Raw genomic sequence first — 27832 nt, forward strand, 5'->3', positions numbered from 1 at the left:
TTTGGCGCGGCGTCGGGAGGATTGCTGGCGGAGTTGGGATGGCATCGCGGCCTGGCGAGGACGCGCCGGTGCCACCGTCACTATCGCTTCAGCATGGCGTCAGGTGTGAGGTTGAATCGAGTGTGGCAGTGGAGGAAGTTTTAGTATCAATTGGAGAACAAGTTGGATATGAGAACATTTCTTCAGCGTCAAGAATGAACAAAGCTGTGGTAGTGTTCTTAAAGGATGAGAATTTGGTTAATCGTCTAGTAAGCAGCGGGATTTCGGTAAGTGGACTTTTTGTTGCTATTTCACCGTTAGTTAACCCAACCCGAAGGGTAATAATTTCAAATGTTCCCCCGTTCATCCCTGATGATGAAATTGAGCGTGCATTGTTATGGTACGGAAAGTTTGCTAGTACGCTAAAAACGATCCCATTAGGGTGTAAACATACGGCTTTAAAACACGTAATGTCGTTTAGGAGACAGGTGATAATGTTTCTGAAACAACCTGATTTGGATGTGTCTTTCAGAGTTCCTTATGAAGGGAAGACATACATGGTTTATGCTAGCACAGGCAGTTTAAAGTGCTTTGAATGTGGAGATGTTGGACATAAAAAGTCTAAATGTCCACATAAGGCGGGTGGTAGCGGTGTTAATACATCGAATCCTGCTGTTGATTCAGAGAACAGAGAATCTCATGTAGAGCAAATGACTCCTAGTGCGATTCGTACTGTGATTCCTAATGTTGATTCAGAGGCCAGAAACGAATCCAACGGAGAGCAAACGACTCTTAATGTAACAAAGGAAAGTGATGGAAGTGATGTTGCATCATGTAGTAGCGTAGGAAATGGAAAACAGACTTTTGACAAGATTACAGAAATAAGAGAAAGTCTTGAATCAGATTGTAAGGAAAGTGAGGATGTTCCGACGAATGAAGTGGTTACTATGGAGATTAACAGTATGCTGGTTTGTCCTGAGATGGCTAGAGAGGAAGATCTAAGGGAGGATGATACTCTTTCGGATATCTCTGAGATTGGGTCTCAAAACATGGAGGAGATGTATTCGTTGGATGAGATTAATGATTTTTTGGATACAACCTTTGGTAAAGTGGTAGAGGTGAAAGATTTTTTCCCAGATGTAGAAAAATTTGTTTATTCAATTAAAGTACTGCAGCGTACAGTGAGTTATGATGCATTGAGCAAACAAAAGAGATTCAGATTAAAGAAATTTCTTACGAAGGTGAGGAAAAATAAAGGGCCGTCTCTAATGAATAAGTAATGGCTAAAAAGCACTGGGTGACTTTTATGTGTTGTCTTTCTGTCCTTCTGTCTCTGTCCACTTTATATCTCAACTTTTTTATGGAGAATTTAAAAGTGGGCTCTTTAAATATAAATGGAGGAAGAGATAGGGGCAAATTGGCAGTAATATCTGAGTTTTTAAATATAAATCGGGTCAATGTTGTATTTTTGCAAGAGACTCATAGCAATGATGATAATGAAATTGAGTGGAATAGATGGTGGGATGGAAATTTGGTATTAAGTCATGGGACAAATAATAGTGCGGGAGTAGCTATATTATTTAAAAAAGGGTTGAATGTCAATATTTTATATACTGAGGAAATTGAAAAAGGAAGGGTACTTTTATTAAAAATACAGTATGGGGGACATGTTTTTGTTCTGGTTAATGTGTATGCCCCAAATAATGGGATGGAAAGAGTAAGAGTTTTTAATCAATTAGATAAAGCGCTTCAAAATTTTGATGATGATACTTGGTTAGTGTTAGGAGGGGACTGGAACTGTACTATTAATTTTCTAATTGATAGGAATGGTGAAGAGTCACATAGTTACTCTAGTAAATTACTGTCTAACATAATGGGGAAATATGATTTGGTAGATGTGTGGAGAAGAAGGAATATTGGAGTAAGACGATATACATGGATGAAAGTAGTAGAAAATCTGGTTAGTGGGGCTAGACTGGATAGGTTTTATTTAAGTAAGTTGGTGGAAAATAGGGTAATGAGTGCATCAATATTGCCGAATGGTTTTTCTGATCATCATTTGATCATTTTTGATTTTAATATTAAGCAAATTTCAAAACCTAGATATTATTGGCATTTTAATGAAAAATTGCTAAAAGATATACTTTTTTGTGACAGTTTTAAGCTGTTTTGGGAGAAATGGAAAGAAAAAAAAGTGATTTTGAAAGCCTTAGTCAATGGTGGGATGTGGGCAAAGTGCAAATTAGAGAGTTTTGTCAAAATGTTTCTGCTTGTAATTCTGTAAATGTGAAAAAAACTATTCAAAGTTTGCAAAAAGACATTGAGTGTTTGGAAGAGGATTTGATAAATAACAAAAGAGTACAGGACAATAGTAAAATTTTAAATAAGAAAAGGAAAGAACTGGGGACTTTGTTACAAGAACAAGTGAAAGGGGCACTTGTGAGATCAAGGATCTGTTCAATTAAAGACATGGACGCTCCAACTTCATATTTTTTTAACTTGGAAAAAAAGACTGTTCAGTATAAACAGATGCATCATCTTCGTTGCCCAAATGGAAATATAACAACAAATCCGACGGAAATGAGGAGGTTGGCGGTGGATTTTTATTCTATGTTGTATAGTGCTGAGGATTGTGATCATGATAGTGCAAAAGACTTGCTTAAAGATTTACCACAGTTGGAAAAAAAAATAAAAAAGATTTGGATGGTATAATTACATATGGAGAATTAACAAAAGCGGTGCAGCAGTTGTCTAGGGGGCGCTCTCCAGGAATTGATGGTTTAACAGCTGAGTTTTATAAACATTTTTGGGGAATATTAGGGGAGGATTTTTATGAAGTTGTATTAGAATGTTTTAAAAATAAACTTCTTCCTGTTAGTTGTAGAAGGGCTGTAATTTCACTGTTACCAAAAAAAGGAGATTTAGGATATTTAAAGAATTGGAGGCCAGTGTCTTTATTATGTTTAGATTATAAAATACTCTCAAAATCTATTGCAAATAAGCTTAAAAATGTTTTAAACATGTTGATTCATAAAGATCAAACATATTGTATACCGAAGCGATCAATAATGGACAATTTTTTTTTTAAGAGATGTGATTGATTGTGGCTGTGTAAATGATTTAAATGTTGGTGTCCTGTCAATAGATCAGGAAAAAGCCTTTGATAGGGTGGACCATGATTATCTTTTCAATGTGTTAAAAAGTTTTGGAATTGGGGATCAATTTATTTCATATGTTAAATTGTTATATTCTGATGTATCAGTGCTAATTAAGGTTGGTGGAGGAATAAGTGCCCCAGTAACAGTAACAAGAGGTATTAGACAGGGTTGTCCTCTTTCTGGACAATTATACAGTCTTGTAATTGAACCATTGTTGTGTAAGTTAAGGAGAAATTTGGGTGGTGTTTTAATTACGGGTATGAAGGAAACTTTTAAAGTGTATATGTCCGCTTATGCGGATGATGTAACTGTTTTAATTTCAGGACAAAATGATATTATAGCCTTGGAAACAAGCATTAGGCAATATGAGATGGCTTCTTCAGCTAGAGTTAATTGGGAGAAAAGTGAGGGGTTTTTAATGGGCAGGTGGAGAGATACCGGACCTCCGAAACTTCCAGGAGGATTGATTTGGGGGAGGGAGGGTGTAAAAGTGTTAGGGGTGTTTTTAGGAAAAGAAAGTTTTAAAATGAAGAATTGGGAGGGAGTGCTGGAGAAGGTTGTAGCTCGATTGTCTAAATGGAAATGGCTATTACCACAATTGTCCTATAGAGGGAGAGTTCTAGTGGTAAACAATCTGGCAGCTTCCACATTGTGGTATAAAGTTATTGTTCTGGAACCACCAAATGACTTGATCTGTAATATACAGAGGACAATTGTGGACTTTTTCTGGAGTGGAGAACACTGGACTCGGGCAGCAGTGCTGTACTTACCAGTATACGAAGGAGGTCAAGGACTGGTGGACGTAAAGAGTCGAATTGTTGTTTTCCGATTACAAGCAGTGCAGAAGTTACTCTATCAAGAGGATTTATCATGGACACAGACAGCATGTGCATTCCTGCAGAAGGTTGAAGGTCTTGGATTAGACAAACACCTGTTTTTATTGAAAATTGATGGGTTGAGACTGGACAATCTCTCGTCTTTTTACAAATCATTGTTAAAAGCTTGGATTAAAGTTTTGAAAGTGGAGAGAAATTTGGATGAACTTGGAGACTGGATTAATGAGGAACCTTTGTTTCATAATCCGTTGATTCAGACCAGGTTTTTATCATCATTAAGCATTCGGAGAACTCTCGTTAAGAATGGAGTCACTAAACTGGGACATTTATTGGATAACGGTGGTTGGAGTTCAGTGGACACTTTTAAAGCACTATCTGGTTTGTGCTCAATAAGAATTGCTTCGAAACTGAGAGATGAGATATTTGCTGTTTTGCCAAGTAGGTACAGAAGCCTTGTTGCTGGGGGAAACATACAACAGCGAAAGGAGGTTTTCCAGAGCTACAGATTTCTCCCAATGTTAGTAGAGAACAAGAAGAAGAATGTGATGGATCTATATTGTCTTTTAAAACTCCGCAGCTGGAAGAGCTTGACATTGTGTCGAAAAAAGCTTTGTATTATGTCACAGTGAAAGTTTTTCATATGACTTCACTTAGCAGGCACAGTTTTACAAAATGGACAGAGACAATGGAGCCAGACTTCCTAGTGAGGGACAGGTGGAGAGTCCTGTATAAGCCTCCTATTGAGAAGCGGACAGCTGATCTGCAGTGGAGGCTTATTCACAGGGCGATAGCTACAAACAGACATGTGGCTCACCTGAATCCAGCCATTGGGGGGGATTGTAGATTTTGTAGTGGTGAAGAAACTATAGAACATTTGTTCTTAGAATGTCGGAGACTTGGAGGCCTTTTTATGCTGCTTGATGCTTGGTTTCAGGGTTTTGGGGAGGAGTTTTCCCATAAAGTTTTTATTGGGGGACTCAAATACAAAGTGCTTGATAGAGGTAAAGTGTGTTTATTAAAGTATTTAATTGGTACAGCAAAGCTTGCAATGTGGAAAACTAGGAAAAATACGGAACTAGAACTTGGTTCAACGGATGTAGAAATGATGTTGAAGTGTATGGTAAAAGGCAGGATAAAAATTGAATTTTCATATTACAAATTGATTAATAATGTTGAGAATTTTTTAGAAATTTGGGGTATAAATGAGGTTTTATGTGTTATTATGGATGGAGTTTTATGTTTCACTTTTTAATATATTCATTTTGTTTTATTGTTGAAGGAAAATGATATGATAATAGTGTTGTAAATCCTGTATTTAATGTAATAATAAAGATCTGTTAAGCCTCTCTCTCTCTCTCTCTCTCTCTCTCTCTCTCCTGCGCATGTGCGAAGCGTTTGAGAAGAGTTTGTGAGCGGCTGAGCGGCGTGCTTGAGTGAGTTTTCAAAACTTTTCCTTTGTTCCCTTTCTAGAATATAGAGTATACTGGCTGAGCTCTTTTTTGGTTTAAGAGAGAGCGATGGGCTCGAATTCTGATGGCTTCGCGGCATTGACCGCACGACACGGGTGTAAATGTTTGTCTGATGAGACAGTGACGGTGGAGGATTGTTTAGTTGCTATTAGCAATGCAGTTGGTTCATAAAACATTTTGTCTGCATCACGAATGAACAAGGCAGTCGTGGTTTTTCTAAAAGAAACATATATGGTAGATGATTTAGTTGAACATGGCATATCAGTGAGAGATTTATTCATTCCGGTTCTACCATTGTCTAACCCCTCGAAAAAAATCATTCTGTCTAATGTGCCGCCTTTCATCTCTAATGATGCACTTGAGCGTATTCTGGTGCGTTATGGCAAACTAATGGGACCGATTAAAATGATCCCGTTAGGTTTAAAAACGCCAGAATTAAAACATATCATGTAATTCAGACGCTGTACATACATGACTTTGAATGCTGAATTCCAAGATTTGGAAGTTTCAGTGAAGCTAAAGATAAATGGATTATACGATCTTTATCTCTGTAGATTCAATGAAATGTTTCACTTGTGGGAAACAGGGTCATATGAGACAATCGTGCCCTTTGAATATGCAGGCGCAGAAAGAGAAAGACGGCAATATTGTGACAGAACAGGGGGCTGTCGTAGATATTATTGCTGAAAGTAATGATGATATTGTACAAAATGAAGTTGTACCTCCTATTGAAGTTGTGCCTCCTATTGATTATTCTACTGTAGCGGAACAAGATCGCGTTAATGTAAATATGGACAGCACTATTGTTACCATTGTGCAAGTTAATGAAAGTGCGTGAGTTGATGAGGAGCTTGTTGAGGTGGATAGTGATTTAAACCCGATAGAGCAGGGTGAGCTTGAAGCCTCGCAGTCACAAAGCAGTTGTCTGTCACAGGGCGATGCAGAGTTGTTGTCACAGAGGGCGGATGAACCTGTCTGAAATTGATTCTGATGGTGAATGTCCAGATATTGGAGAGGAAAATGATGCAGATTCTCAAGGTAATTCAGTTGAGAATACTGCACATTTAAGAGCTCCTATTTATACAGTTCAGCAGTTAAGTAATTTTCTTGATGTCACAAAGAATCAGAGAAAGCCTAAATTGGAGAAATATTTTCCAGATTTGGAGCTTTTTGTTGAGTCTGCTACCATTGCTTTGCGCAAAACGACTTTGGAAGAACTTGACCAACCAAAACGCTATAGACTTAAGAAGTTTGTTAGCAATGTGAGAAAAATTTTAAATTCACGGTTGAAAAAACATTGAGGTCATGAAAAGTGTTATAAATAAAATGCGGTGGGTCGTTTTATACCCCTTTATAATAATTTTTATGACGCTCCTTAATATTGGGTCTTTAAATATTAATGGTTGTCGGAGTACAACAAAAAGGAATGACCTTTTTAATTTTTTAACTTTTAAAAAGGGGATGTGATCTTACTTCAGGAAACTCATACAGATCTGGGAAACCAGTCACAGTGGATTAATGATTGGAAGGGTAATGTGTTTTTGAGCCATGGTACAAATATTAGTGCAGGGGTTGCATTTTTGTTTTCACCGCAAGTCAGTGGTATTTTTAAGAGTTTTGATATATTACCAGGAAGATTATTAAGGGTGGATGTTACTGTGAGTGAAACAAGTTTTTCTATGTTTAATGTGTATGCTCCAAATGAAGGTAGGGAACGCATAGATTTTTTTGGAAAATTGTCAGATGCGTTGGAACAGTGTCCCCAGAACAATATTATCATGTTGGGGGGGGGATTTCAATTGTACTTTAAATCAGGAGTTGGATAGGAATCACAATGAACCTCATCCTTGTTCAGCTAAAACCCTTAAAGGTGTAGTTGATACATATAACTTTGTTGATCTGTGGAGAGAAGCATTCCCTAGGCTTAGACAGTATACTTGGCTAAAAGTAAACTCAAATAATATGTCTGGAGCTAGGCTTGATCGTTTCTATACTGAAGCATGTCATAGGGGAAGATTTTTTAGGAATTCTATTTCACCTACTTTTCTCTCAGATCATCATTATATTTCTATGACTGTTTCTGTTGAGTCCACCAAATCTTATAAGTCACTCTGGCACTTTGATATTAGGCTACTTCAGGATCACTGCTTTATCCACTCTTTTCACCTTTTTTGGAGTGCTTGGAGAGAGAAGAGAGTTAATTTCCCATCAATAAGTCAATGGTGGGATGTGGGCAAGGTGCAGATTAAAAAATTTTGTCAGCAGTATACTGCACACAGCAGGAGCACTCTAATAGGAAGAATGAAAGCTATTGAGCAAGAAATTCTTGGACAAAGCAGTAATCATACTACGGGTTCTTTTTCAAGTGATTTTTTTGAGAGGAATAAATTTCTCCTACGTAGCTTGGCTGAAGAGCAAGGCAAAACAGCGCTTCTAAGGGCTAAGTTTACCCGCTTAAATGATATGGATTCTCCTACTGCTTTTTTCTTTGGACTTGAAAAAAAGCCAAGAGAGCATAAATATCTTCATCAATTGAAACTCCCAGATGGAAGATTATTAACAGAACAAACTGAAGTTAATGCTTCGGCTATTGCTTTTTATGAAGATTTATATCGTTCAGAGCCATGCAATGAAGTAGAAGTTGATGTACTTTTAAATGATTTACCACAATTGTCAGAGAAGGATAAGACGGATCTTGAGAGATCTTTATCAATGGCTGAACTTTCGAAAGCTGTTAAGGAGCTAAATTCTGCAAAGTCACCTGGGTTGGACAGCCTTCCAGCAGAGTTCTATAAAGCTTTTTGGAACTTAATTGTTCAGGATCTGCACAATGTTTTTGGGGAAAGCATTAAAAGAAAGATTCTTCCTCTAAGTTGGCGGAGAGAGGTATTGACTTTGATCCCTAAAAAAGGAGATCTTGGTTATTTAAAGAACTGGCGCCCCGTTTCCTTGTTGTGTGTGGATCTCAAAATCTTCTCAAAAGTTTTGACCAACAGACTGAAGGACTGCATAGAAACTGTTATTCAAAATGACCAGTCGTACTGTATTCCTAACCGAACCATTTTTGACAATCTTTTTTTGGTTCGGGATATAATTGCAGTGGCAAAAAGACATAACCTGGACATAGGTTTTCTGGCTTTAGATCAAGAAAAAGCCTTTGATAGAGTGGACCATCTTTATTTATTTAAAACTCTTGAGGCTTTTGGATTTGGTCAACGTTTTGTGTCTTTCATTAAGCTCATGTATACTGATGTTTATAGCATGTTAAGAGTAAATGGCACATTAACAAGACCTTTTTTAGTGACAAGAGGAATAAGACAAGGGTGTCCTCTGTCAGGTTTACTCTATGCTATTTCTATTGAGCCTTTATTAAGACTGCTGAGAGAGAGACTATATGGTGTTGGGGTCCCTGGATACCCTAAAATTCCCCATGTAAAACTCACAGCATATGCTGATGATGTTACTCTGATAATTAGGAATTCAAATGATGTTGACAATGTGATTTCTTGTTTAAATGTTTTTCAGAAAGCTACTTCTGCACGTATAAATTGGGAAAAATGTGAATCTTTCTTAATTGGTGATTGGCATGATACAGGACCTCCACAGCTGCCAAAGCAGTGTAAATGGGTCCAAGATGGTATTAAAATACTTGGTATTTATCTTGGAACCGACCAGTATATGGAAAAGAACTGGGAAGGGGTCATTGACAAGGTGACTGGTAGAATTTTTAAGAGCTTGCTAAAATTATCAAGAGTGGATGATGAACATTATGGGTGTAAAGAACCCTTGTTTTTCAACCCACTATTTAAAGTACAGCCCCCATTATCAGACTCTAGTTATTCCTGCATTTACAAACATTTTGATAACAGAGTTATAGACCTGCTTGATATAACAAGAGGTCAGTGGCGCACGGCACAGTCACTTGCTGATCAGGTTGGGATCAGGTCAGTGAGAACAGTTGAAGGGATTGTTAAGCGTTTCAAAGCTGGTTTCCCCTCAGATTTTATGTTATTTATAGATTCTGTCTTAACTGATGGTCTAATTCTGAAGACATTTCCTGCATTAGAAGTTGTCCCGAAGAATGTAGGATTGGAAGAGAACACTGAGGGTTTTCTACTAAAGGGTTTTGAGGTTTTGGACTTCCAAGCTATAGAGAAGAAAACTGTTTATCATATTTGTGTTAAATCTGAGCACGCTTGCCAGTTGAAGGAAAGGATAGATACTAAATGGAGGTCTTATTTTTCTGCCCCTAAAGATGTCAATCCCTCATGGCGAGTTTTGTATAAGCATCCTATTCCTAAGAAATGTGGTGATTTACAGTGGAGAGTACTTCATAGTGCACTGGCTACAAATATGTTTGTTTCTAAATTTAATGAAATGGTTTTACCTGAGTGTTCTTTTTGTAAAGCTCCTGAAACAATATTTCATCTTTTTTGTGAATGTTATAGGTTGGTTACACTTTTTGTACTTTTACAACAAATATTTTCAAAATTGGGGTTCTCTTTTACAAATACCCTTTTTATATTTGGGTGTAAGTATAAACAGGCATGGCGTGAACAGTGTGTGCTGGCCAACTTTTTAGTAGGTCAAGCAAAATTAGCCTTTTTAAAAACGCATCAATGTAAAAACTCAGGTCAAGATGTTGAGTTGTTGTCTCTTTTTAAATCATTAGTAGAATACAGGGTAAAAATTGAATATGCATATTACAAACAAGTGGATAATGTAACCTTTTTCATGATGAGGTGGGGTGTGAGAGATGCATTAGGGACAATTGATGAATATGATAATTTTTTGTTTGACTGGTGAAATGTTATTTATTTTTAAAATTTTTTGTACATGATTTTGTAAGGTAAAAAATGGTGTAAATTAAAAGAGCTCTTAAAAGTCAAAAGTCTCTCTCTCTCTCTCTCTCTCTCTCTCTCTCTCTCTCTCTCTCTCTCTCTGTCTGTGCGCATGTGCGGAGTGAGTGCGGGGAGCGTTTGCGTGAAGCGTTTGGAGAGTGTGAGGTACGAGTGCTTATTTTCTATTTCTTTTTTATGTGTGTTTGTTTTTTGTGTTGTTTGGTGGTGTGTTGTCTTTGTGGTTGTTGGTAAAGTGGTCAATTCGCTGGGCTCTCTGCTCCCAGTTTATTGCATACTGGGAGCATGGTGTCTCCAGGTGTGCAAAATCTCTGGTTTTTAAAGAGACGGCATGCGGTAAAAATTGACTCAGTTTTCAGTGTTGAAGAATGTAGCTTAGCTATAGGGACGTTAATTGGTTATGGAAATATCCTGTCTGCATCGCGGATGAATGGTGCTGTTGTTGTTTTCGTTAAGACGATTGATTTGGGGAATCAACTGGTGGAGACTGGTGTTGATATTTGCGGCACTTTTGCTCAGGTGCTTCCTCTTTCTACACCTTCGAAAAGGGTAACGTTAGCTAACGTGCCACCCTTTATTAAGAATGAGGTTTTAGCGGAGATGCTTTCCAGATATGGTAGATTGGTGTCAACAATAAAGATGATTCCAATTGGGGTAAAGTCTTCTCTTCTGAAACATGTGGTGTCGTTTAGACATTATGTCTATATGATTCTAAAAGATAATGTTGAAGAATTGGATTTAACTCTAAATTTTCATCATGAGAATTTCAATTATGTTATTTTCGCCACAACAAACACAATGAAGTGTTTTGGTTGTGGAGAAAATAGACATCAAGTACGCAATTGTCCCAGGAAAGTGGATGAAACAAATAAAAGCGCCGAGACAGTTCAAGATATAGTTGCTTTGAGTACAATTGTGAGAGATTTGCAGAACGTAACTCCCGCTGTAGATGCGGAAAGGCCGGGAACAAGTGTCGTTTGTGCGCCCGCTGCATTAATAGATGTGGAAAAAACGTAAATGAGACGACAACAGTAAAACCAGTTGAAAGTGCAAAATTAGCGGTTGCTGAAGACAAAGAGAATGAAACTCTCTTAGAGAGCGCTATGACAACAGCAGCTCGAACGATTGAATCGGAAGAGGTCAATAGTATGGTTGAATCTGACGATCAGAGCGCGATGAATGAGGATATTGAAGAATCTGTGCTTGAATTGGAGGATCATTCATTTAAAACTCCCCAGAAAAGAAAGTTAGAGAAACGCAAAACTTGCAAACCGATTAAAAGACTTGATGTTCGGGAGGTGAGCCATACAGACACAGAAAGTGACAGTGAAGCCTCTGAATGTAGTATTTCAGGTAGCTTACCACAGGGTGGATTCTCCAGTTGAGTATATAGTGTTGCTGACATCAAAGAGTTTTTAAAAGTGACAAAAAATGTAAGGAGAGTTAAAATTGAAGAATTCTTTCCAGATATAATGCAATTCATTGAGAAAGCAAAAACTTTTAGGAGTGAGAACTGCTTTACCGACCAAGAAGGTTATCGTTTAAAAAAGATACTTACCAGACTAAATGCTCAATCAGAATTCAGCGAAAATAGTCAAAATGGTTAGGGTTATTTTTCTACTTCGTGTTTACTCTCCCTGTTATGGTGGGAGTTTTTTCTTTTCCTATTTATGGGAGTCATAAATTTTGCTTCTTTGAATATTAATGGAGCAAGGGACAGTAGGAAAAGAGCACAGTTGTTTGAGATAATGACACAAAAGAAGATTGATATTTTATTTATGCAAGAAACCCAAAGTGATTTATCAAATGCTTCAGATTGGGCGATGGAATTTGATGGGTTACCAGTTTTAAGCCATTCCACCTCGTTGAGCGGTGGAGTTGCTATTTTGTTTTCGAAAAGTTTTATACCTACATCTTTTAAAGTTGATGAAATTATTAAAGGTAGACTTTTAAAAGTTGATGTTTCTTATGAAAACAGTGTTTCTTTTATATTAATTTGTGTTTATGCTCCAAATGCTGCAATTATAAGAATGATATTCTTAAAGCAACACTATGTAGTTTTTTGACCTTTAAATAATGTCTCTAAAAAATTTTTCAGTGATAGAACAACTTTTAACTGGACAAATTGTACTGTTGCTGCAACCTGAGCAGCCTCCTAGCTGCTACAAGCACACTCTGAAAGTGGCGGTGGAGGGTAGAGCACACAGCCCCGCCCCTCCCACTGCCTGCAGAAGAGTGTCTGATACCAGGCACTGTTGCGCTTTTCAACCACATGGGGGAGCTGTAAGTCATTTTTACATGGAAACTACATAGTGTTGCTTTAAACACTCTGTGCAAAACTTTAAGTGATTGTGATTCAGATAGTTTTTTATTATTGGGGGGAGATTTTAATTGCACTGAAAATGGTTTAGACAGGAATCATGTTGAGCCACATATGCAGTCACGTAAGAGGTTAGTTCAGTTAATGAAATCTCATGACATTATTGATATTTGGAGGAATTTTCATTATACACAAAGACAATACACTTGGGTACATGCATATGAAAGTAGGCTATCTTTGGCAAGATTAGACCGATTTTATGGTTTCAAGCATCAATTGAATTTTTTTAAAGATTGTTTAATATGCCCAGTTGGAATTTCCGATCACAGCATGGTAAAATGTGAGTTTTTTGTTGATTGTGTAAAACCGAAAAGTGCCTATTGGCATTTTAATAATACATTGTTAGGTGATAAACATTTTAAGGATGTTTTTAAGTCTTTTTGGGTAAATGCACGATTCATGAAGTCTTCTTTTCAAACTTTACAGCAGTGGTGGGAGTTTGTAAAAGCTCAAATTAAACAACTTTGTCAACAATATACTCTCAACGTTACACAAGATAAGTTTGAGTCCATAAGAAAGTTAGAAGAAGATTTAGTTAAACTCCAAGAACTTTTTTTGACAAAAAATGAAACTCTTGTAGAATCTTTTAGGAAAAAGAAAGCTTGTTTGACTGAATTGTTGGATTTAACTACACAAGGTGCTATAATCAGATCACGTTTTCAGAGTATTGAGTCCATGGATGCACCTTCGAAATTATTTTTTAATATGGAGAGAAAAATGGTCAAAATAGATTTATTCATGCTCTACGCTCTGAAACGGGAGTTTTTTTGCTTAATCCTGTAGATATTCGGAAGAGAGCGGTTAAGTTTTACAAGGAGTTATATAAGAGTGAATTACTGGAAACACAAGGTCTGAGCAATGTTTTTCTCGAAAGCATGCCACAGGTATCTGAAGAGGCAAATGCTAAAATTAGCAAAGTACTGTCGATGGAGGAACTAGAGAGAGCTCTTAAAAGTATGGAAAATGGAAAAACGCCTGGGATTGACGGCATTTCAATAGATTTTTATAAAGCTTTTTGGGCAGAGGTTGGTCCAGATTTGTTAGAAGTTCTTAATCAGAGTTTAATTGATGGACAGTTACCAAAGAGCTGCCGTAGAGCAATCATTACTTTACTCCCGAAAAAGGGAGATTTAAGTGAGATTAAGAATTGGAGGCCTATAAGTTTGTTATGTAATGAATATAAACTATTGTCGAAAGCCTTGGCAAATAGATTAGGTGAAGTTTTAGATCAAATTATTCATTCAGATCAGACTTATTGTGTCCCTGGCCAGAAATTTTTTGATAATATTTCTTTTATTAGAGATATTTTGGATAATGGAAAGACTTTTTCAGATTTTGGTTTAATTTCAGTCGACCAAGAAAAAGCTTTCGACAGAGTCGAGCACAGTTATTTGTGGAATGTTCTTGAAGCTTTTGGTTTTAGTCCTAATTTTATATCAATGATTAAAGCCTTGTATTGTGACGTTGAGAGTATGTTGAAAATAAATGGTGACTTATGCTCTCCCTTTAAGGTTTTAAGAGGGGTTAGACAAGGCTGTGCATTATCTGGTTTGCTCTACACGTTAGCCTTAGAACCTCTTTTGAATAAATTAAGAGCGGAGATGTCAGGTGTGGTTATGCCGAATTCCACTTATACTGTTAAATTATCAGCTTATGCTGATGATGTGGTGGTATTAATTAAAGACCAAAATGATGTAAACAAGATGATGCATTTAATGGAAGAGTTTAAAAGTGTTTCTTCAGCAAAAGTAAATTGGCAAAAAAGCGAGGCCATAAGTGTTGGGAGTTGGTTATGTGGTGAGCCCATTCTTCCAGCTGGTCTAAAATGGGCCAAGGATGGTTTTAAATATTTGGGAGTTTTTTTGGGAAATGAGAATGTTGTTAAGAAAAATTTTGAAGATGTTATTGAAAAGGTAAAAGGGCGTTTAAATAAGTGGAAGTTTTTGCTTCCGAAAATGTCTTACAAGGGGCGAATATTGATTATTAATAATTTGATTGCCTCTGCTCTCTGGCATCGCTTGATTTGCGTAGACCCCCTAGCTGAGTTTTTAAGAAGATCCAGTCAATTTTAATAGACTTTTTCTGGGATAAGCTGCACTGGGTGCCAAAACATGTACTGTACCTTCCTAAGGAAGGAGGAGGCCATGGACTAGTAAATTTGCTAAGTCGAATAGCAGCTTTTCGAATTCAAGTCATACAAAGACTTTTAAAAAACTCAGAAAATGCAAACTGGAGGATTGTATCTCTCTCTTTATTGAGGGAGTTTGAAGGACTGGGGCTGGATAAAGCCTTATTTTGGATGGATCCTCAAAAGTTAAAACTCTTGAAATTTCCTGTTTTTTATCGGAATCTTTTTAAAGTTTGGGCTTTGTTTGAAGTACCAAGGAAAAGAACTGTGAACTCTTTGTTTTGGTTGCTGCAAGAGCTATTAATTTTTGGGTCACGTTTTGATTTGTCCAAAGATCTGGGTTATTCTATGACAGAAGAGACCCTTATTAACACTGGAATTTTAACTATTGGACATGTACAACGGATAGCAGGAGCTGATTTTAAAGACGTGAACTTAATGACTGAACAGCTGGGGGTGAGATCTACCCGTTTGGTTGCCAGAGTACTTGATAAATGGAAGTCAGCCCTTTCTGTAAATGAGTTGAAATTGTTAACAGATTACTCTTTGGGGTCTATCAGCCCAGATTGTAGTGATCCATTTGTTTCCATAATTAATCCTGTCACTGATCAGAATTGTCCTTTTTGTTTACAAAGGGAAACTGTTTTTCATGCTTTTATGCAGTGTTCAAGATTGGAACCGTTATTTATTGTTTTAAAAAGACTTTTTAATTGTTTCAATGAGTGTTTCTCAATGAAGATGTTAATTTGCGGTTTTAAATATTCTCAGAGACACAAGTATCAATGTCAATTGTTCAATTTTATTTTAGGTCAGGCAAAAATGGCGATTTATATTACAAGAAAAGAGAAAGTTGATCAAGGTGTTTGTAATAGTTTAGAAGCTGTGTTTGGTAATTCTGTGAAATCTAGAATTTTAATAGATTTTAAGTATTATAAAGCAATGCATGATCTTATGAAGTTTGAATTAATTTGGTGTTGTAAAGGGGCATTGTGTGAAATTGTGTGAAATTGTTAATGATGAATTATTATAAAATGATTGACATGATTTGTCTATTGTAATAAAGGTGTTAAAAATCAAATCTCTCTCTCTCTCTCTCTCTCTCTCTCTCTCTCTCTCTCTCTCTCTCCCTCTCAGAATCTTTTAAATGTCTCTCAATATAACACACGCGATTGAGCTAATCAGCTTGTTATACACTCTAAAAAACAATGGGTTAAAAACAACCCAAATTGGGTTGTTTTTAACCTAACTGCTGGGTAAATATAGGGCAGAACCCATATGGGGTTAAATTAACCCAAGAAGTTGGGTTAATAATTTTAACCCAGCCAATGGGTTGTTTTTCTACCCAAAACTTGGGTTATTTTTTACTAAAATGATGGGTTAATTTGACTTCATAAATGGGTTAAAAATGTATATAGGGTTATTTTTATTCCTTTTAAGATTATCATTTAAAATTAAAAACCACAAGATAAACAAACAGGTCAACATTGTATTAACTTTATTTTTCATTAATATTTTTTAGCATATTACACTTTGTGTAATGTAACAAATTCAATGTGTGTAACGTACACTTTGTACACAATAGCTCAATCAAAAATTCAGGAGATCATACAAAACTATAAATACAATAAATAATAAAATTCCATTTTTAAACAATTTCTTCACTTGCCTCTAATTGCAAAAGTGTAAGGGGTGGAAAACATTTTGAGGGAAAACAAAGGGCATTGATGAATTTTAAGATATGTCAGTGCAAGTAGTTTTCAGTTTGGACAGCTCTTACATTTACTTTAGTCTAGGACTAGTCTTATCCTTGTCTGTGAAACCGCCCCTATATGTTTTAACATTTTAAAAAAATTCATGAAATTCATAAAATACCTTTAAGAACAACTGTTTGTTACAAAGCAGTATTGTTTTAGTCTACATTTTGAACACACACAAAAAAAACTATGAAATACAGCATTTTGCCAGTGTAACATTTCATAAACATGTCATTAATATTCAGCAAGTAATACTCTTCCTTAAAGGTGCTCTAAGCGAATTCACGTGTTTTAGACCATAAAACATTTTTTGTTACATACAGCAAACATCTCCTCACTATCTGCTTGCTGCCTGTCTGCTGATCAAACTGTAAAAACGCGATCTCTGTAGACAGCCCAGGCTCCACAAACTGCAATAAAAATAAAGTGGCCAAACCTACCATCAGAAAGGATAACAAAGTGTTCCAGCCAATTAACGACAAGAAGGATTTGGGGGTGAGGGTTGGGCGCGTTCATGAAAGCACGGAAGGGAGGGGAGGAGTTAGCTATGCTCCGTTTGTTTGAAAACAGTTCAAACATCAACAAAAAGTAACGTCACACAGATTCGGTTAGAGCACCTTTAAGTCTGTAAAAAAAACTAAAATGATAACTCTTGTACCTGAAACCCAGTCTATTCAAAAAACCTCTTGTCATTTACTTGCAAGAATGTAGTGCTTTTACTACCCCAATCTAAGTGCCTTGTCCAAAGTTTCTCCTCCAAGGATGACGAATGCCTGGGACTCATTTTCTCGTGTCCATTTTCAAGTGACAGGAAATAAGGGTAAAGTCCTGATGCTTCAGCCTGCTGGAGGTACTCCATCATATTTGTTCCAACCTAAAGGACACACAGTGCAAATGAGTTAAGGTGAAACTTGGGGGGTGTCAGGGTGTGGGTATGGGTGATGGGTTTGGGAGTTATTACACATTGATCTTGCCCACTTTAAGACAGCCACTAACATAATGTCCCAAACTTTTGAATGGTAGTTTATTTAAATACTTGGTAAATAAAGTATTAAAGTAAATTTCTTGATTTGTACTTACAGGCTGAATGTCGATGAAAGCTTTTTTGCCATCATCAATTCTGGCCCGGACTTTTTCTGGCAGTTTTGAAGGGTGGAGGTGGAAGCAAAACAGGGAGCAGCTTTAATGCAAGATATCCCTTTGCATCTGTAGCGGCAGAAATTGAAAAGCAATATGTTCAGATAATGTTGGTTAAATGTCTGGCATTTCAAATAAATGAAGATGAGTGGAGAAAGTGCTAAATCTCCCAACAGCAATTATTGCCAAAAATTTTCTTCATTAATTTATCAGTGGCTGCCTTTATTAAATTGATATTAGTAAATCTGGCCCATAATATCAAAATAGTGGAGAAACTTTACCTTGTGTCATCTCCTCAACTGAACATGGAAGCTTTGCTTCTGGTTTAGAAAAATGCAAGATCCTATCGGTATATCAAGGGAGCCATTTCTCTAAGAGTTTTGGAGCTGCATCCTGGTGTAATGTGTACAAGTCTTGTGCAATCTAAATGCAAAAATAACAAAAAAAAAACTTCTTAAAAAAGACTAAATAAAACTCTTGTTACCATATGATAAAGACAGTATATTAACATACCATGCCTGGGGTAGTTAGCCTAGGAAACTCATGAAAACTCAGACCACCTAAAACAGAAAAACACAAACTTTTAGCTGTAAGTGATGCATTTTTGTCTATCAATATAGATAATAGACCAGGGGTGGCGAACATCGGTCCTGGAGAGCCGCAGCCCTGCCGCTTTTAGCTACAACCCTGATTAAACCTCACCCGTCTGAAGGTTTCTAGTAACTCTTAAGACCTTGATTACCTGTTCAGGTGTGTTTGATTAGAGCTGGAGCTAAACTCTGCAGGACTGCGGCTCTCCAGGACCGACGTTCGCCACCTCTGTAATAAACCATTCATACTCATTCATTTGTTTAGGTGATTTCAAAAGTCAACATTGGCTTTCAGAGATCATGCACCCCGCCTTAAATTCACTTGTCACCACCTGCTGGCATTAATGTTGTACTAAAGAGAAACTATATTTGAAGCATTGTCACTGTCGAAAAGACGATTTAATCTCTTTTGACAGCAGTGTTTATATCTGAACTATAAAGATTTATTCCAGTACTTCTGGAATAAGTACTGGAATAACATATATCTGAATGTTTGTTTCATACACGTAAACTGCTTTCGCTGGATAAGCACGGACGCAGATTTGAATGTCACAGAGTGTGATTAACTTAGGCTTTAATGGACATATTAAAGTTAGTTGAATCTTGTCATTTATAAACAACTTCCGGTAAACTCGGCTAAGAATAAATAACAACAAAGTATTTTTAGAGTAGTTAATTTCTGATACCAAGCAAAATAAACAACAAGTAAATTACGTCAGTTCTTATTTCATAGCTAAAGCGTATAAAAACTACACTGAGCTAACGTTGCTAAGTAAAATGTGTATTAAAATGTATACAATGTTAACTACAAATCGGCTATCGCCGTTTCCCCCTGCCTTTAGGAAACCAAAACATTTGTTATTTTTGAAGAGTTAATTTGTTCCAGAATTCATTTGAGGCACTAGTCAGACCATTATACCGGAAGTAAAGACCAGACGCATAGTTGCGTACCCGCGACACGCGTGCGTCCGATGAACGGTCTATACTCATAATAATAAAGTATAATTATAGTCCAATGTTAATCGCCATTATTACCATATTAAATATATTGTCCAACATTACCCCGTTTTGTGGTAAAAAACGCGCATCTGCTCACAAAAAGTTATTTCAAGCACTCGACTGATGTTGTTGACTAAACGTAATGAAATGCCCTCGTTGTTGGACAACACTTTTGCCAATAAGTATCGATTGAATGATACAAAGACAAATACAGACCTTTATTTCACCAGAAAAGAACCGCTGAAGAATGTCTGCTTGTAAAGTCCTGCTGACGATCCAAAATCCACGCGACAGATGATCCAGCAATTGGGTTGTTTTGACCCAGCAGCACTGCTGTACAGCGGGGGATGGGCTGCTTTAACTGTTCGTGTACAAAAAATGGTTTTCAGAAAATAATTACCAGAGATTTGTTACGGGCTGTAATTGTCAAAAATCTCATTTTAATAATCTGAAAAAGCAAAGAATGCATTTACTTTAACTTACATTAATCTCGTTTTAAGTTAACAGTTAACTGGGCTTTGAAGTAACGTAAATGTCGTCATATAACGTTAGTTAAGAAAAAAACTTAAGGCTTTGTCCAAAGGGGACGTTTAAAACATTAAACAAAAACAGTAGAAAATGTATTTACTATTCAACGGGCATATCAAACAAGTCAACCTAAACGAACGAAGCTGGCGGCGTATTTAATGCCATGTAAAACTGAATGTAATGGCACTTACGTCTTTATATAGCCCTCGGTATTATGATACGTGTATAAATAGGTTTAAAAATATATGTTATATGAATAAATATGTTGATACGAACCTTATTTCTCCAAATATTAGTGTGCGTTGCATCCACCTCAAATTCAGTCAGCCCGTGTGCTGCACCTGAATCTGCGCCGAGTTGATTTGACCCAATGAGCTGGGTTGTTGAGTCCGGGTGGGGAAGGGGGTGTATTGATTCCACTCTCAGTGAAAATTACCCAGAAAATAACCCAGTGGTGGGGTTACATAAAACTACCCAAAAAACTACCCAAGACTGCGAAAATAACCCAAAAAAATTAACCCAACATTTGGGTAGAAAAAATAACCCAGGATTTTTTTAGAGCGTAGTATTAACAAGCCCCGACATTTTTATCCACTGATTGTATCTCGTCAGTTAAGAGAAACACTTCTATACCAATGACGATTTTTACAGCAATCCATATTCCGATGTTACTATTTGGCACTTTCACCCTACTTATAAAAGCCTAACTTTTGTGAAAATTTTAAAAAAAGCTGAACACTCTCTCTTTTTATTCTTCTTTATGTTTTATAGGAGGTTGCAAACCTGCTCTCCCTCACTCTCATACTCCTGGGTTTTTACACATATGCAAAGCATTCATTTGACTCAAGGGCCGGTCACACTAGATTTTCGGAAACTCGTGCGACGATATTTCGCAGGTAGCTGAGTGACAAAGTTCAAGTGGAGAACTCTGACTTGTGAATTCGTAGCCCATGGAGTATTGTGACCAGTACAATACCGGTTGTCAATGCGTGACCTTTCTCTCTACCGAAAAGCACAAATTGAAGGTACCAAAGACCATATTGACTAACCGCTCCCTGCAGCAACATTGTGTTTTTTGCCCAAATACACAGCAAGTCCATTTTTGGGCGCTAACTTCTCACATTCATATGGATAAAACCCAGGCCTGACCTAGAACTGAATTGAGCAGGAACTTTGAAAGTGGAATCGGAAACGTTATGAGAACCAGGATTGGATAAGACATTTGAAGAGTTTCGTTGCAAAACAAGATAAATCAATTTTTTTACATTTTTGTCAAAACATGTTTATTATTATGTTATCATGTTATTATTTTGTTTGATGGTGCTACTTAGATGTATTTTTTAAGTTATAAAGGTTTAAATCAAAACAAACCAACTGCAGTTGAATTGATATTAATTTGAATGCACAACTAAAAAAACAAGATTTCTGAACAATTAAAAAAACAGAGTTATCTCGTTTTGCAACGAAACTCTTCATTTCCAGATATCAACAACAGTGTTTGTGAGGATTTGGAGAAATGTGATACAAACACCACAGTACATCAATTTGACCTTAATAAAAACATTATTTTAGACTTATGGTGTTGTAGTATATTTTGATAGAGTAAAACAAATCCAGTATAATGATGTTCATGTAGAATATATTAATATGCTTATTTTCTCAGCTCTTTCCCCGCCAGTGTTTTTAAAAAAAAGTTGCCAGCCAGCACCAGCATTTTTCATGATTTTCACAAAAGTGTAATGCTTTCCAGAAAATGTTCTTCTTTAAATAAATAAACACAATATATCAAATGAAAGAACAGACCCTCTGCTTTAAAAAAAGTTTAATCCTACCTTTATTAGTTCTCTTTTATCACCTCTCATTTATGGGTAGGTTTCTTCAAAAACACGAAATTTTGAGCAAAAAGCTGAGATACTTCAATTTTTGCGAAGGACTTTTGATAGAGATCAGATGCAGAACAATCTTTAAAACATATCCGGAGTTCTTTCTCTTTCATGTCAGTTGTTACTTCTAGGTTGTAAAAGTTGCGGAAGTTATCCACCTAGTGGATAATAGCGGTATTGCGGAAAGCCGTATATTCTCGTCATTGGCAGTAAAGCGTTTTCTCTTAATTGACGAGATAACTCGTCAACAGAGGCGGACAGAGTACACAGGTTCATTACTTGAGTAAGAGTACAGTTACCCCTTGCTAAATTTTACTCAAGTACAAGTAAAAGTACTGCAGTCAGATGTCTACTCAAGTAAAAGTAAAAAGTACTTGTTTTTAAAAGTACTTGAGTATCAAGAGTACAAGAGTAAATTTTTTTAATTTTGCATTACTACTGCCACAGTGCACATTAAACCATGTGAGATGATTGACAGCTGTACAGCAAATGATAGAGCTCTGAGGTCAAATCTGACACAAATCCGGAAGAGGAGACACACATCTCACTCCGTTCGCTCTTTGAGCTCTTCAGATCGCATAATTCAGTGGAAAATGAATAGAAATCTTATTCTGTAAGACTAAATATTTTACTAACATGTGATAATTAATCATTATTTCTTCAAATATGCGCACCATTGTACTAATAGCCCTGGTGGATTCTGTATATTTTATGTATTTGAATACAAATAAACCGGAGAAGACGAGAATGAATGTTTGATGATTTCTATTCATAATAACGAACGTTTCAGATTAATTATTTTGCACTCCTGGCATAAATTAAGAAATTTGTGTCACTGCAAACCAGTTTAATAACAAACAGTGGTCAAATGTCGAAGCTGGAGTCTTAAACCTGTCTTGTGATGCTGAGTTTGTCCAGATCAAGTAAGAGTGTGATGTTTTGAAGAGCAATGAATTTTGAACAACAATAATCCGGGATCACCAGTGATCCCTGCCGCTCTCAAGGGGTTGAATTTTTGGTGATGAAGCTCTGTTTTGATAAACAAAGCAAACCCTTAAAGCGAAAACTATCATTAACTTGTTTAGAAAATTAAAATAGTCTGGCGAGGTGCAGCCACGGGTTGTCACATTCCCAGGATGGACCTGCTGTGTCTTCATCCATTGTTTCGTCCATGATTTCTTCTCTTATCTAAATCTGACTATTGGGACTTTGGCGGAAAGCTGAAGGTGATAGCTGATAGGCTGTCCCAATCAGTGGCGCCTGCACAATCCAATCACGTTTGAGAAAAGGGAAACAACAAATCGAGGGTTTCTGAGATTTTTCTTTTTTTCCTTTTTTTTAGAAGAAGTAACGGGTACTCACGGTTATGGATAGAAATGTAGTGGAGTAAAGAGTACAATATTTGCCTCTCAAATGTACTTGAGTAAAGTCATGAGTACTCCCCAAAAATAATACTCGAGTAAAGTACAGATCCCTCAAAATTGTACTTAAGTACTGTACTCAAGTAAAGTACTCCGTTACTGTCCGGCTCTGCTCGTCAATGACGGGGAAAGTGTTAATAGATTGGGTAATACAAAAATGAAAATTCTGTCTATTTCTGGGCCTTGAAAGTCCATGGAAGAACAGAAACCTCTCATGGTTAGATCTGAACCCTGCATATCCTGGAACATTTACATAATACATTGATTGTATTGGTTGTAAATAATACTGGTTGCCAACTGTACCGAACTATGCATCGACGTCTGTTTCGGTTTTTCCTCAGGAACAATATAGCAGTCAGAGGTGGAAGTAACGAATTACAACTACTTGCGTTACTGTAATTAAGTCGTTTTTTTCGCGTACTTGTACTTTTATGAGTATATTTTTAAGTCTAATTTTCCTTCACTGTAAAATGTAATTTGTTGACTTTACTTAAAAAAACTTAGGAAACCGATTGCCTCAAATTTTTAAAGTAAAGTTGACAATCAATTTTTAAGTTGTTGTAGCTGAGAAGAAATGTGTTAGGACAACTCATATCATGGTAGTACACTTGAGTACAGTTAACGCAAAATCATTAGTTATGATGACAAAAAAAATGTTAGTCAAGACAACTCATGTCATGGTAGTACAGTGAACTTAAAAATAATTAGCTCCCGTCACTAAGGAAATGTCAGTTCAGACAACTGAGTTATGTTCAGTTAGCAGTACTCATTAAGGCAAGTTATCCTTACAAGGCTAAGTGTTCACATTACTAAGGAAATCTTAGGAAACCGATTGCCTTAAAATATTCAAGTAAACTTTACTCAAAAGTTTTAAGTTGTTGAAACAAAGAGAGACAACAGTTTGAATGAATCAATGAAACACTTTATTTGATTGAAACAGATCAATACAGTGAACTGCACATCCAATAAGAGAGAATTTGAATTTTGAAAAAAGACATAAAAACCCAACAAATCACACATTCACCATTACACAAAACCAAGACCAAATGACAAAAAGAAAAAAATATATATTTCCATCAATAATGTAGATACACCATAAATGTAAGTGTGTGTGTGTGTGTGTGTGTAAAACAAAGAACTTCACTACTCACTGCACAGAAGATTTTTGAGTGATTGAATTTTGGGCCTTAAAGGAACACGCAGACATTTTGGGTTTTTACCTTATTCACCGTATCCCCCAGAGTTAGATAAGTCCATACATACCTTTTTCATCTCTGTGCGTCCTGTAACTCTGTCTGACGTACCCACCGCTAGCTTGGCTTAGCAAAAAGACTGGAAGTAAATGGCTCCAGCTAGCATACTGCTCCAAATAAGTGACAAATTAACACGAACATTTTCCTATTTATATGTTGCGATTTGTATAGTCACAGTGTGTAAAAATAACAAGGTCATATGAGACAGACATCTTTTAACGGTATACATACAGGAAACTATATTCTCAGATGAAGCACTGATACTTGGGCGGAGTGATTAGCACAACTCTCTCCTCACCAGGGGGCTTCTCAGGTGCTGCGAACAAATCACTCCACCCAAGTAGCAGTGCTTCTATAGTTCCCTGTATGTATATTGTTAGAAGATGGCTGTGTCTCATATGACCTTGTTATTTGTACACCCTGTGACTATACAAATCACAACATATAAATAGGAAAATGTTTGCGTTATTTTGTCACTTATAGGGAGCAGTATGCTAGCTGAAGCCATTTACTTACAATCTTTGTGCTAAGCTAAGCTAGCGGTGGGTGCGTCAGACAAAGTTACAGGACACACAGAGATGAAAATGGTATGTATGGACTTATCTAACTCTGGGGAATTCTGGTGAATAAGCTAAAAACCCAAAATGTTGGTGTGTTCCTTGAGGTGGGGTACCTTCCGGGATTACTGTTAGGATCTCAATGGAGGTGTTGGCCAGTTCCGGTTCATCACAGTCCTAAAAACACAAATTACATGAGATATTATTACACAATTCCACATTGATATACAACCTTGCATTTAGGTAGAAAACACAAAGCAGCCACTTTAGAAAGAAGGTTGATAGGTAGTTCTGATCAGGACCAATTGAGGGTATCTCACATCTGCTCATATTTACATCTGAAGAGGCATTGGCTGATGACACATTAGCCTTATTGAGTTAGCCCTACCATTTGTTCCAAAAACGTGATAGAACACCACCTCCAATGTTTTTGTTGTAGCGAGATATTTTAAGACAACCTTTTTACTAGTAAGTCACCATTGTTTGTTTGACCCATAATGCATTATGGACCGTGACGTAGACCGGTCCAAGCGCCGCTACAAACAAAAGGCAAATAAACTATAACATTATCAAGTGAAGCGATTACCTCAATTAGCGAGCGAAATGTCTGCCATTCAAGACTTTCCAATTTGAGCCTAAACATGCCGTAAACACGGAGGAAGGTATATTTCGCTCGCTAACTGAGGTAATAGCTTATCTTGATAACGTTATTGTTTATTTGCCTTATGTTTGTAGCAGCGCTTGGAGCCATCTACATCAGTCCAGAATGCATTATGGGTAAAAATGCTGTCTTTAAATATCGCTACAACGAAAACATTGGGGTGTTCTTCTATCACGTTTGTGGGGCAAAACGTTAGGGCTAACCCAAAAAGGCTAATTTGTTAAACTAGCCAGAGGTCCTTTTAACTAAAATTTCCAATAAGCATAACCTATGCATTACACATTGTACTGAGCAGTAGGGCTGGGCGAGAAATCGACTGCGATTCTCATGCGCATCTCATCAGTAAAGCTGGCTCCGTGATTAATAGTAAATCACCATCACCTGCTTTCAGGTGGAGCAGCATTTACTACACAGAGCCGTATTTCACAGAGAAGCTCGGCAAAATCTCATGCATTATCAGAGGCGATTTTCCACGATTACGAACACGATTTTGCCTAGCTTCTCAGTGAAATACGTCTCTGTGTAGTAAATGCTGCTGCATTTGAAAGCAGGTGATGGCGACTTACTACTAATCATGAAACCAGCTTTACTGATGAGATACGCATGAGAATTGCAGTCAATTTATGGCCCAGCTCTACTGTGCAGTTTGCATTGCATGTCGAAATTGCATATGGCATATATGAAAATAATAGGCCACTTTTATGACACTGTTGTTTCCAAATCTGGAGGTGCTGTGGCATTTGCAATGCATGTGTTGTGACCCCTCTCGGCCATAGGGTTGCTGCGGTGACAGAATTTTCCCACCGGTTAATCGGTGCGTGACAACCCCGATGATACCGGTTTCACAGGGTGGGAGGGGCTTACTTTCAATTTGAATTAGATGCAACTGTTTAAATGCAGTGCTTGCGTACGCTGTCTTAAAGGAATAGTCTACTCATTTTCAATATTAAAATATGTTATTACCTTAACTAAGAAGAGTTGATACATCCCTCTATCATCTGTGTGCGTGCACGCAAGCGCTGGAGCGCGCTGCGACGCTTCGATAGCATTTAGCTTAGCCCCATTCATTCAATGGTACCAATCAGAGATAAAGTTAGAAGTGACCAAACACATCAACGTTTTAACTATTTAAGACGAGTAGTTATACGAGCAAGTTTGGTGGTACAAAATAAAACGTATCGCTTTTCTAAGCGGATTTAAAAGAGGAACTATATTTTATGGCGTAATAGCACTTTTGGGAGTACTTCGACTCGGCGCAGTAACACCCTCCCTCTCCCATTATGAGAGGGAGAAGGGGAGCGGACTTTTCAGGCGAGTCGAAGTACTCACAAAAGTGCTATTACACCATAAAATATAGTTCCTCTTTTAAATCCGCTTAGAAAAGCGCTACGTTTTATTTTCTACCACCAAACTTGCTCGTATAACTACTCGTCATAAATAGGAAAAACGTTGATGTGTTTGGTCACTTCTAACTTTATCTCTAAATGGTACCATTGAATGAATGGGGCTAAGCTAAATGCTATCGAAGCGTCGCAGCGCGCTCCAGCGCTTACGTGCAGGCACACAGATGATAGAGGGATGTATCAACAATTCTTAGTTAAGGTAATAACATATTTTAATATTGAAAATGAGTAGACTATTCCTTTAAACAACATATATCTATATTATAACAAAAATGAGTAAGCATACGGCTTCTGCCATCGTCTGGTCAGTCGCTCGCCTCACACACTCTGAAAGGAATAAATGAAATCTGACACCGGCTGCTCTGTGATGATGCGCGTTCAGCTCTGCTGAATTCAGGCAGAAGACACATTCATGTTTGCTCTCTCTAACGAAACTAAATTATTTAATTACAAAAAAATATCAAAACGACGGTGAAAGACGGTGTCGCGGTGGGCAAGTGATCTAACCGGTAAGAGGCTGACACACTGGTAATCACCGTTACACCGACTATCGCGACAAGCCTACTCGGCCACTGTAAATTAGCACCTGAAACTACTTACAAAGTATGTCTTGAAGAAGTCTTTGTTCTCATCTCCAAGGAGGATGGGAAGGCCACGGAGGACTGCTGTTCACTAAGCAGTAACATCTGTATTCTGAAAGATAATTTCATACATATCACCCATAAATGGTCAAGGACCATCAATTAACAGCTCTGAAAATGCAATGTGGTTACACTATTTTGCTGACACCATTAAATTATTAATGTGCATGAGAAACGTACCCCCAGTGCGATTTGA

The 27832-nt window shown here is 37.1% G+C and overlaps 1 protein-coding gene and 1 long non-coding RNA gene across 9 annotated transcripts in view; one reads left to right on the plus strand and one right to left on the minus strand.

Annotated features, from left to right (window-relative positions):
* LOC129417554 (molybdenum cofactor biosynthesis protein 1) overlaps window positions 1-27832 on the plus strand; it is a 187259-nt gene that overhangs the window by 82960 nt on the left and 76467 nt on the right. The gene's annotated exons all lie outside the window — the stretch shown is intronic.
* Window positions 16096-18328, minus strand: LOC129417556 (uncharacterized). 2 transcript variants are annotated; one of them, XR_008635792.2, is made up of 4 exons: window positions 18214-18328; window positions 17982-18123; window positions 17644-17769; window positions 16096-17437 (listed from the first exon to the last, which is right to left on the minus strand). It is a non-coding gene; the product is annotated as an uncharacterized lncRNA (long non-coding RNA). The 2 variants fall into 2 exon arrangements; XR_008635791.2 differs by having other exon boundaries at window positions 17982-18288.

Source organism: Misgurnus anguillicaudatus, unplaced genomic scaffold, assembly GCF_027580225.2.
Source record: "Misgurnus anguillicaudatus unplaced genomic scaffold, ASM2758022v2 HiC_scaffold_28, whole genome shotgun sequence".
Lineage (NCBI taxonomy): Eukaryota > Metazoa > Chordata > Actinopteri > Cypriniformes > Cobitidae > Misgurnus > Misgurnus anguillicaudatus.